This window comes from Lasioglossum baleicum, chromosome 1, assembly GCF_051020765.1.
Source record: "Lasioglossum baleicum chromosome 1, iyLasBale1, whole genome shotgun sequence".
NCBI lineage: Eukaryota > Metazoa > Arthropoda > Insecta > Hymenoptera > Halictidae > Lasioglossum > Lasioglossum baleicum.
This window is the reverse complement of record NC_134929.1, coordinates 10,367,413-10,380,076: the sequence shown is the minus strand read 5'-3', so window position 1 is coordinate 10,380,076 and position 12,664 is coordinate 10,367,413. Positions and strand designations below refer to the sequence as shown.

Here is a 12,664-nt window from a genome sequence, read left to right as displayed (position 1 = left end):
TCTCAGATGACCTGTCAACTAAAGAAGTCTTCAGGTCTTCGAACAGAAAATCCTCCACTTTAATATAAATTGCAAGAGATATAAATAAATTAGATCAACTTTTATAATGCAGCGAATACACATTACATACTTTTCGAACCCGGTAGCTCAGCGTTGAAGAAACAGTTTTTCTTCAAACGTGTTAAATTCCGGTGTGAAAAATTTTGCTCGGTGAAATTTGCTTTCGTTTAAATCTAGAATCGTAGACATTTTCACCGGAAAATTGCGCGTCTGTTTAGGACCGATTCATTTTGGGGTGAGCCGACGCTTCCGCAACGGTTTCATAATCGACGCGCATAACTCTAATGATGGTTGCTCGATAACGCGTATCAACGTTGCGATCCACCGGAAAGCGGAGCTATCTATGTACTTTTACGCGGCCTGCACTCGACGTCGGCAACTCTCTGTCCGAAAAGCGTCGTATTACGTGAAATTACGCTGAACACACCCTTAAACCACGGTCGAAGAAAATTGTTTCCCCTATTGAATTCCCCGACGATTTCAATTCTCCTGTTACAAGTCATTATTTTCCCTGATTGTAGCATTCCGAATCGATTAAAGGTTTAACATTGTGAAGGAAGAGGGTTGTATCAGAAATGGTTGATCAACCATTCCCTGGGAAAATTCGATTTCGGTTTAACAGATTTTCTACACGGATTTTTTTCTACGATTTCGTAAACAGATCCATTTATCGTTTACACTATTTCGTTCGAGCTATCGCGTATCGAACGGTGCTTTTTTTACGAATCTCCATTTAAATTCGATGTTGCAGGCTGAAATTTATTTTTCAAATGTTTGTGTAGAGAATTCTTTCCTGAAATCATTCTGAAGAATTGAAAAACAGCAGTTTTATCGCTAACGGTCTCATTCTGTCAGAGCCAGAGGCATCCGGATGTACCATTGAAGCGTGTAAACGAAGGATTTACGGTGGCCGAGTGGGTTTTTAATGTAGTACTGATTATGTTAATGATGACATAGGATTAAATTCCTGATACTATAACGTGTGCTTTTAATGAGGATACGCTAGAGCCTCTACATCCTCGGGTACCAAGGGGTTTTACTCGTGTTTTTGATCCTCTGTTTCTCATTAATTTATACGTCGCTTTATACCTCGTCGAAATAAATATTGCGCGCGAAATCCGCGTGTATTCCTAATTGGAATTCGGAGCTCCAAGAATTTTCCATTTCGAAATTCGACAAACACTTAGCAATTTTTGACCGGTTTGCAAAATAAAAATCGTCAGAATGAATCGCAAGACACAGGAGCTGCATAAACATTCTCTCCTTTCTTTAATCATTTTAACGAACTGAAAGTAGTGCAACAAGATCTTCAGGTTCTTCAAATGTTTGATTGTCAGAAACATTTAGGAAGGAAATCGGTTGGTAAAAGATATTCATTTTCCTGGGAAACGGTGGTTCGCGGAACAAAGAGACATTAATTCTATTTTATTCGCAGCGATCGAATCTGATTTGGGCCGCGTGAATTGCGCGCATCGCGGCTTGCATCGGTGCACCCACGCCACGTCGCGTTCAAACTGCTCGAATTAGACAATCCGATCCGAAACTGATTCCCAGTGATTCGTGTTCCCGCGGCACGCTCGAGGAGTAACGTTTCAAAAGGCGTTGTTTCGCGAGCCTTTTAGTTTCGAAAATTGGCGACATCTGCGTTTGAGCTCCGCGCACAATATCCTTGTCACGAGTATTCTTCCACGAATGCAGATTGCAGATTTTCCGCGCCCTCGCCTCTGCGAGAGCTCCGGGACAACTGGATGAGCTGAAAGCTGCCATTTCATTTTTGAAAGGACGCTGTTCGTCGTGTTTACTACTTCCTCCGATTCATATTTTCTCGCCTGAATTATGCGATCCTCCTTCAAACCTTGTACGTCTCTAGAAAAGAATTATAAAACAGAAAACAATTCTGCAATAAATCCTATAATTTTTCATTTGCATTTTTTGCAAATGTTTCAATAATCTATTTTAAATATCGTGGAGTCGACAGGTGCATTTTTTCCTTTGTAACCGCCGACCATAACCAATCGTGAAACAATAATAAAAAAATCTCCCATTCTTCCGTGATACAGAAAAGAAAAGATTGGAACATAAAACGCGGCCTGGAGAAAGAATTCAAAAGCGACGTATGTATTAAAGTAATAATAGAACAATACAATCGTTGCATAAATAAACGCGAAGTGGATATGCAAAGGCGAAGAGAATAAAAAGTGAATGCGACTTGCAAGGGCAAGATCGAAGGGCCGTCGTTGAACCTGACTTCAGGGCGTCGTTGATGGAAAGTTATCAAATATCCAGCCTCTTTGCCATAAAGAAAGGAGAGCTATCGAAGCTTTTATCGAGCGAGCTATTGGAAAAGATTCTTGGCCGGTCTCCGGAGTCGGATGGAAAACTGTTTTAACAGTTCTATGAAGATCGACGCGGTATCTTGGTTGTATCGCGACAGGTTTTTTCCCTTCGAAGCATGGAATTTTTCTATTGGAATTCATGGATCGGTAACGGGTTACAGGATCCCATAACACGCTTATCCGACGCGCCTCCGAGGCACGACGAGGTTTTCTCCCTGTTTTTATCGGCCCCCGGCCTCGAGGAAACAGCTGTGTTTTCGTGTCCGGTAACGATCACTTGCCGGGGAAAATATTTCCCTCGGACGCTTATGTGGTGGAAAATTTATTCGACGAGCGGCCAGCCGGGCGGTATTGTGTCGGGCCGAATGGAAATCGTCGCCGGATTCGCTCGTATTCGTCGATTAAGGTCGCGTTAATGATTAAAAGATGCTGCCACGGCCGGCTCGTTTCTTCGCGAACTAATTCGACGGATTTCACGCGCGACCGCTAATCCGATATTTCTCCTCTCTGCGAATTCGCAATGCGTAATGCGTTCGAAGTAGGTCCGAATTTATGTCACTTTTAAACGCCGCCATTGTGTCCGATTATTCAGTACGGTAAACCAGTGTCAGATCAGGGGAATTCACTCGAATCGAGGGGAAAATTACCCTCCCTCTCTGCCAGTACCGGATTAAAATGCACTAAAAAGGAGAGAATAATTTTTTTAGATATTATAGTGACTATAAATAAAAGCGTGGAGCGCTAAACTATATTGACACAATATTCGTGGGCGCTCCACGCTTTTATTTATAGTAACTAAAACTTTCTCCTTTTTAGTGCATTTTAATATATGCGTGGATTTTAAAAAGTCTTTTTATATATTTTTTTATTTTCTACTTTTTAGTCTTTTTTAAATGGAACGCAAGATATAGTAATACAGGTATGAAATAGTAAGATACAGAAATGCAAGGTATGGAAATACGCGAGATAGAATGAGGGGATGACTCCGAGAGACGACGTCCTTTGATGGAGTCCGAAATTGTCCGAAAAACTGAATGAACAGAACCCCACAACCCCACTGAGCTCCTTCGGTGCGAAGTGGGCCAGTGGAGTGGGGATGAGTCGGAGTGGGAACACGTAGTGAAGTAGGGAGCGCTGGCACGCGGAGTGGGGATCGTTGAACGCAATGACGTACCACCGAGCGTCGCACGGCGAGGTGTGACGGTTAATATAAGATTCTTTCTTCTCCTGGACGCACAGTTTTTTTAAAAATTTGTTTTTTAATATTGCATTGTCATCCAGCCCTGAGCTATGTTTAAAGTTTCAAGTCTCTAGCTCATCGGGAAGTGGTTTAAAATTCGATTACAAGATTTGACGCATACAACAACGACAACTCGACAACCTAATATTTATAAGCGTGGTAAAAATAGAAACTATGAAGAAGTATGGGTACTATTACCTAAAAATTAATAGATGTCCCGTTTAGAGGAAAACAATTAATGTTCACGTTACTCATGCACGTCAGAGACGCGTCACGTGACCGGGTCGTGGCGGAAGCGAGGGGGAACAGCGTCGTAGAAGGGGAAGGGTATGAGAGGCAAGTCTAATATTCCCTGCACGTTACAAAGTCAGAATGCATTCAATAAAGACCTTGCAAGCTATTGAAAATTCTTTGGAAAGTGCTACACACGATGTTGCAGAAAATTCATTAAGGATGTCGCTGGACGGTGGCAATTAATAAAATTGTTGCCTTCCTATTTTACGTCCACGGTCATTAATTTCTGGGAAGTCTCATTGAAAACATTAATATTAAAATCACCGTTCATACGAAACGCTTAAAAACGCGCGAAATGACATTTAGGTCATTCAGCGAATTCCGCTGAAATGTTTGCTTTATATTTCACCCGAATGCCCATTCGACGTAACAATGCGTCATCCGTTGTTAAGGTGTTAAGGGGAGAGATTCGCTCGAATGGACGATTTTATTCGCACAAAAACGTTTCGCGGAAAAATACCGTGCGCATTCGTAACTGCAACAAGTTTTGTAAAGTGAACTTTATAGCGGCGCGAAACCCGACAACAATTCTCGAGAACGTTCCGTTCTGTATTTAACGATCCACTTGATCCGGATCGCGAGCTACATCGTTTACCTATGAAGCACCGAACAGGTCAATTTTACTCGAAACGGAACTTTGATTTCAATCATCCTCGTTAATACTACGAAGCTACACAGACTAATTTGCTACGGAACTTCTACGTAACTCGATTGCAACGCGATCCCATAACAGAACACCTTGCCATCGCACTGCAGAATGGCAAATCTCGATTTTTCTGGACACAAAAATATTTTTTCTGATCGCCGAAATATTTTATTGGTTTATTATATAACATTATAATTCTTGATTATATTTGCCGAACTATGTTTGTTAAATCATTTAAGATTCGAAGACGTTCGACAAATTTTATGATGTGGCCGACTTATTCAAATGATTAAATGAGAAAGTGCATCTTCACTTCATTTTTATTTTGCATAGAGATCCGCTTTATATACCACTGACAGTCGCCCAGCTGAAACAACATTGACCAAATAAATTAATAGAATAATTTACTACGTTACTTTTCGCTCGATTTAGGTAACAATAACAAGATAAAGATAGCTATGAAATGCAGCAGCGTTTAGCCAGGTATCGTTCTCGGAAGCGGCGGTCCATTGTGAACCAATTTTCTCTGTTCCCGGACAAATTATGATCACGACCGATTGCGGTTAATCAAGCTCGGTTAGGGTTCGGCTTTGGCGAAGCAACTTCACCAATTAATTATTCCTCCGATCGGCGGCCGGTTGCCGATGGGGTTACAAGCGGTGGATAACGCGAAACAAGCGGCTTCCTCGCGGTGATTAATCTTTATCTCGATGACTATCGGCCGGGCCGAGCGGTTGCGATCATGTGAACCGCCACTTCCTTAGCCTGGTTACTGTAATCCGCTGCCAATAAATCGGCTTTCCCTGATTTATCGTGGATGAACCTCCACTCGAAGGAGCTTCCTGAATCTCGAGACCGTCTCGGCTACTAAGCAGCCGTCCATTAACCTTTGTGCACCGGTGATCGTTGTGTCAATATGATAGAAGCTAATGTGGATCAAAGTGGAAGCTCAATTAGGTGACTAAATTTATCTCGGCTTCTCGCTGGAACTACCGAGTCACAAACCTGATACGTGTAGCTTAATAATAATTATTGTGATACGGATTTTCTGTATTTCTGATAACTAGACTGCGGATTTGTTGAAATTATTTTTTAAGAAAATTAAACATTTCTTCCGACCTAAAGCAATTCCATTGTATATGATTTTTTTCATTTTATGCATATCAAATTGATATACTAAATTAAATGTGCAGTAATTTATTAGATACCCCAACATATTTGATTATATAAACAATATTGCAAATAAATGGTACAGCAATTTTCAGTGGTGACTCTGAGTCGCCAGTCGAGTGCTAAATCTAAATCAATTTTCGAGACGAACACACGAAATATTTTAAACAGAAATTGCAGAGAAGTGCCTTAAAATGCCCGAATATTGACGCAATCATTAAATAGAACGTACTGCCCTAAACAGTGAGAATTTTCGTGAAAAAATTGTCCGGGCGCATACATAGTTTAAACCCGCACGAAAGGGAACCGCTTCGTTCGCAGGCGGGAGAAGTTACAAAACCGAGCACGGTATTATTTGAATTTTTTGTTCGACTAGGATCACCATAGAGATCCGTGATCGAACGACGAACTAAATAAATAATAATAGGAATAAATAATGAACTGGAATCTGAAAAAACATTCCGGGGATGGTATGGTGTTACGTACAGCGTGAAATCGGCCATGAATTTCACCGTGACGTTACAAGGGTGTAAAGGGGGTTGTGAACGAACCCCCGCGTGCACTCGTGTGCACATGCTTGTTTTCGGCCGCGGGTGCAGCATGGACCCAATTTTTTCCAGTTCACAGACAGCGTGTATCGATTATCCGATCAATCCACCGGGCCGCAGTTAGCCACCGGTTACCTTTAAATTATTAATGGAGTAGACGCTCGATGTCAGACTCTTAACGTACTGACTGACACTGGGATTATTCGTGGACTAGGCGACAAAAAATTGCCCTCATCAGAGACGCAAATCTTTCACCATGGTTGCATGTATTTTTGATAATCATTAGTCTGCGAATCTTTTATGTAGAATAAATATTGTCTGCATTCGTTGCAAGATATAGAAGCTGAATAGCAACTTGAATTTTATTTATGAAAAATTTATTATTATCCCAACTTTCACCCTAGCTAGGCGAGGACAGAAAACAATAGAACTACACGATCTAGGGTACAGCACGGGCCCGAGGGTTTTTCTTAGATCTAGCCTTTCCTGTATTACTTTCGAACATCCTACCCAGATAGCAAAAAGACGTCTTAATCACGTCTTGAATGTCCTACGAACGTCTTCTGAACGTCTTGTTTTACAAAACTGTACCTGTTAAAGACGTCTTCAAGACATCCATAAGATGTCTTACAGGTCCATAAATGCTAATTAAATATACATATGCGATTGGTCAAGTGAAAATGGACTGAAAGGAAATATAGGATTGAGTATTGAGGAATTAACTCCCACAATATAGTGTAATAAGAACGAAAATGAAAAGAAAGAATTCTTTTATGAAAAGAAAAAATGTGAAATTGAAGACAACAATTGAAGGGTGAATAATATAATAATATTTCTTGATCAAACGTTTCGTAGCATTTGCGTTTGTAAAATCACAAGTTTCGCCGATGTTTTCTCATAAACGCTGTTGCATGGGACGTCGGGATCCAAGGGAAGGATAGCAACCGACTTTCCAGTAGCAAGTATCTGGCCGTCTAACACGATTTCAATTACATCCGAAGCGGTAATCCCGGCTCTCTCGACCGGCTCCCAATAAGCAACCTTCCTCGTTTGAGCATCGCCACGGTCTATCCGGTCACGCGGGCCGCATCTATTCCGCCTAACTAATTAAGTCGCTAATGAAATGGTAATTGCTCGAAAGTGCAGCCGGGTCCGTCGGCCTCGGCCGTTCTCAATGGCCGGCCGGCCGGCTGTCGGTGCTCGTTTTGTCAATCGTCCAAGTTAATTAATTGGAGAACGATTCGCGCTGCCTGAACTGCAACTCTCTCTCGCTCTTTCTCTCCTTCCCCCACTTCTGCAACCGAGGATTACGCGAGCATCGTTTTATCAAACGTTAAACACGATTTCACCGTTCACGTAACACCGGGGCAGCCTTCCCAAGAAGTGTTCCCCGCTGATTTTCGCGTTCGACTATGAAACACGATGATCGCGGGCCCGCGCCATTCGTCCGATCAAATATGGATGCGCGGAATAATGGTTGTTGCTCCTTGGATCAATATTTACAACAAATATCTCCATCTTCGTGCGCGATCCGACGCGCGCGTTTGACAATTCTGTTGAACTGCGCGGTTTCTTACCGTTCGAGTATGATTAGAATTCGATGTCGCACTCTGTGTACCCTCGCGACGAAGGGTACTTGACGACTTTAATGAATTCATGTATGCACGACGCGTAAAAGTCTAGAAAAATTCATGTATTCTAAGTTCACGTAAAATCTGATGACATTTTATCGTATTTTATATTCGTTCGAAAAGTATCCGTTGTATTGAAATTTTTGGTTTCTTAAATACATCCATAGAAATACAGATTTGCATAAAGTTCCATAGTATATAGTCTATAGAAAGGAAAAACTGCAAAGGAAAGAAAAATTGCCTTTTTTTATTCTTTTTCTCACAAAACAATTTGTTATAATCACGTGAAAGATCTCTTGAAACCATGTTGTATCTTATTAAAACATTTTCGATCGCTATTGATCACGATTCGTGGTTCACCCCGTAGAATAAAATAAATCTTATTTACTAATGACTAGTCTGCGGATTTTATGCATTTATGACAAAAAAGGATACGTACAATTTAAAACAGTAGACATGTAATAAATATTGGACATCAATGTATTAGCTTTAGCTTAATAGAATCATTAAAGTAAGAATACAATTTTTATTTGGCTCCTGTCGCCTGCAATCAATGCAAGCATTTTTTATTTTGCATAAAGATCCGCAGTCTACTAATGACAAAATGAAATTGATCATCTCGCAAGATGTCAACAATTGTTAATATTGTGTGATGAAAAGTGAAAATATATCCAATATTAATTCGAAAGATTAAATCGGTCGATAAAAACGTGAGCATGCATAAAGTTCCCCGATCCATGACCAACGAATTCAAATGGACAGGTTCCGCGATGAAGAATGAGCTTTATGGCCGATGAAATCTCTAACGGCTCGCTTATTGATAAGTATAATTTATGGGATCGATCTCGCCGTATCACGCTGGCAATTTTGACAAATTGAAACCAACGTGATATCGTTTCACGGCATGAGTTCGCGATTGGAAAGCTGCTCCGCGAATGTGTAAAGCGGACGGACGAGCGCCGCCGGCGCGGCGAGAATTAACTTGCACGCTTGTCGAATAATTAAATGTCGCTCGTTAAGGCGATTAATAAGTGAATCGTGTCACCAGCGTACACGGGAGCACCGAGCATCGAACACTTTCACGGAAACAGGCGAATTGCGAACCGCTCTCCCATGTTTTCACCGCGCCGTAACACGCCGACTCTTCTAACGAGCTCGAATTTTGCAGTAATTAGCTGAAATAATTATTGTCGTGTACCCGACCTGCACGCTCCACAGTGGGCTGGATCGAAGATTTTAGTGACATTTTACAAAGAAATGAACTTTCTCATATCGATGTCTAATCAATTGGTATTGTTTTTTCGAATATCCACTGCCCTCAAAAATGTAAGAATTAATAAAATTAATTAGAAAATTATTACGAAAAGGATATATTTACTACGATAATTATATAGGCATGATTTCTAAATTAATTTTAGTGGAAATTTCATCCCGATATCTCTTATGGTTGAAGAGTCTAGTAAAAATCTCACCAGCCTTGCCGAGTTTCTCTAATTATTCGATCTTCGTCGCCGATCCTGGAATTTCCTGGATCATGAACGATCGCTTCATTACGGAAAACCATTACGAGAAAAGCGATGATTGAGGAAAGAGGATTTTCTCAATTGTTGGAATAATTTTAATCGTGATTTTCGGTTCTATAGGGTCCCTGTAAATGTACATTCGTAATATCAGTGAATTGAAATGCATTTTAAACTGTCCATAAATTGCGAATTTAATTATTATCGTTGCCAATTTGTATTGTATTTGTTCCTGCATTATGCACCAGGAAGTGATATAGAGAGAAAGAGAGAGAGGGAGATAAAAGGGTCCATTACACGGTGATAATTATTTAAATTGTTTGAATATATCGACGTAATCATAATGTAATAATAACCTATATTATTCTGTTAGACATTTCAGTTGAGCTTTTGTTGCACAGTGTTATCTGGAGTTCTTTGGTGGCAGAGTCGACGCGTGGAGGAACGCGTGGACCGTGACTCGATTAATGCAAAGTAGATCGCGTCTTTAGTCGGCGGCCAGGTAACCGAGACCGCGTCAAGGCGTCGCCCTTAATCGGCTTTTAATTAACTGGTTCGATAGAGGTGGCAAGAAGCTGGGCGACGCGTACCATGCGGCAAACTGCATTTTTAGTCGTACGTATCCGGGCCACGAAATCGGAACGCGGAACGCGGAAAAGGAGTTGCCTTGGGACCTCTTATCGCGAGGACTTCCTGCTGCCTCGGTTCACAAGTGACGTAAAGAGCCGTTCACACTGGCTGAACAAACGCTCCGGCTCGAGAATCTCGTTCGTCCATTAATCGATACTGCGAAAGTGCCTCTTGCTGGATCCTGTCGTCTAACCTACGAATGTTTACGCACTGTCTCTCCCGACAATAAATGCCGCTACATCCTTTGCAATTCGTTCGCCCTCCGATGCACAATTTAAATACAAATTAAGGCTGAGCAATTTGCGCGTCAAGTGGAACAATATTCGTACAAATCTGTATAGATTTTTCCAATGCTTTAGGAGGATGATATTCACAACACTTGGCAACTCTTGTATTACAATTCTCTTCGTGGTTATAATAGTTACAGGCTTCTTTAATCATTTCTTAGGAGAGAAAGAAAATTATATTTATTATACGGCTACGTTTATAGTGCTTAAATATTGATAACTGGAGGACAGAATTTATTCTGACTTGAAAGAAAAAAGAAATAATATTTTAACAGATTTTATTTGGACCTTTCATCATGGGGCTGTTATATGACAACGGATTAAATATAATGATAGGTTATATTTAACAAATTCTTCTAATTTTGCCCTGTTATGTTCCCAGATTTATTTTCATCATAAATAAATTCTGCTGTCTAGTGATGATCTTTCTTGCATTATCCAGCCATTGAGAGGTAGTTTCAGGGAACGATGTAATTATTTAATAAAACATTTATAAGAAGGGTTCGATATAACGAAGCAAGGAGCTCCCAGATCGGTAAGCTTACGAATTTACGAGCTATAAGAATAATTAAGATCATACAGTCTTAGAGGTAGCTACCGTTCCTTAATTATTCAAAATTGCATTGAATAGTCAGAGTGTAACAAAGGGTAATCGTGAGTAAATTTCGAGGGAATGGCAGCAGGCATGTATTGTACATACACACATCGAATCTTATGCAAATGAATGAGATCTTCTGGATGGAGAGTGCACAATACGAATTTTAGTATAGGATGTCTTTGGCAAAAATATCTATTGTAAGGCCTGTCTTAATTCAACATCGTCGACAATGGGAGAGTAGACCGTATCGAATGTCCTCTGTGTATTACTCTTAGCCCTTCGGTTCAGGCCTCAGCTCCCTTTTGTGGGATCCAATTTAGCTACTCGATCATTGCTGATCGGATACTATCGCCGCCATTTTACTGGCCCCATCGGCATTAGGCTTTCCTTCTTCGTAGCTATTTATTCTTCGAGACGATCAATTCACCATTTCTTGCTCGAACGAAATTTTCTTTAATATAACTTTATGCAATTACAGCTTCTGAAAATTTTCAAAAAATGCTAGGATATAAAATACGGCAGAATTTAGTACGATTTTAACAAGGCTATTACCGCGAAAAATAAGATTTTATTTTATTCGAGTTTGCCCAAATTGCATAAACATCCGCAGTCTACTTGTTACACTTCGTTTTTAAGGTTATAATGCACAGCAAAATTTTCAGAGATTCCTTCTCCTCTGAATTGCTTAAATATTTCATAAATGAGGTGTTCCGCATTTGATAAAGTATTTGAACAGCGAAGAAGAGTGCTGCTGGCTAATAATGTTAATCCGAGGATCAATGAACGAATAATTAACTAAACGCGCATCGCTACCGCAGAACGCGAGGCACAGTTAGGAGCAGATCCAACTTCGGTGAACGTAATCTTTATCTATGAATATTTCACTGGACTTTTCCGTCATAGAAACTCGTTTAACGGATGTTTCACATGTCCAGCTACTTCGCGTAGCAGTCGCGATTCATTTTGCAGCTGACAAACAGCCTAACTGGCCAGCGCGCGGTATCGGGAGAGCGTTGCCAGAGTGAAGCGGATGTATCTTCATCCTCCTTTTGTGCACGGCGACGATGAATGAGAGTAAAATGACGCGTATCGCGCGAGAAACCGGGGCCAGATCGTTTGTCAGACACGTTTCCACAGTGTGAATGCCGTGCTGGTGACAAGCTGACGGAAAGGTTCGCCGCGAGAAGCTGTTCCTCGTCTGTACCTGGGGATTTAGACGAGACGGGCGAGACCACGAAGAGCAATCCCTTCACGGTACACTTTTTCCACTTGTTCAACCGTATTCTACTATCGGCTAACGCTATCTTTCAGCCACGAGAACTTTCGAACTACAGTCTTTCCTGGCATAGTGCGACTTTCATCTCCACATTTCTCCTCGCGCTTCTCCGAGAAAATCCTTCTTCAAACAGACTTTGCAGAAGGATTAAATTCAATCGAGCCCCTCTTATCTGACACTCGGTTTACACACCTGAAGTTTATCGCTGCGATAAGACCTCGATCATCTGAACTAATTAGTCCCGGATCATTCGGATCAGGGTGTTTTTATAGAAATTGTTTTATTCGGTGATTTATTTGCTCACGTCTGGTTCATTAAAACTAACTAACTCTATCTTCTTTATTTTTCTGTTAACTTCTATGCTGAAACAGTAGCAGTTGCACATTTATATGACACTACTGAAAGCATAAAACAATCGAAATTTTGAT

The 12,664-nt window shown here is 40.9% G+C and overlaps 1 protein-coding gene across 6 annotated transcripts in view; it reads left to right on the top strand.

Moving 5' to 3' along the window:
- Positions 1-12,664, top strand: part of LOC143210520 (ras-related protein Rab-37) — a 138,172-nt gene that overhangs the window by 74,112 nt on the left and 51,396 nt on the right. Inside the window, exon 1 of one of the 6 annotated variants that reach the window (XM_076427477.1) lies at positions 3,205-12,214. The exons of the other annotated variants lie outside the window; for them this stretch is intronic. The gene's annotated coding sequence lies outside the window, so the exon portion shown is untranslated. Of the gene's footprint in view, positions 1-3,204; positions 12,215-12,664 lie in introns of those variants that run through there. 6 annotated transcript variants of the gene reach the window in all.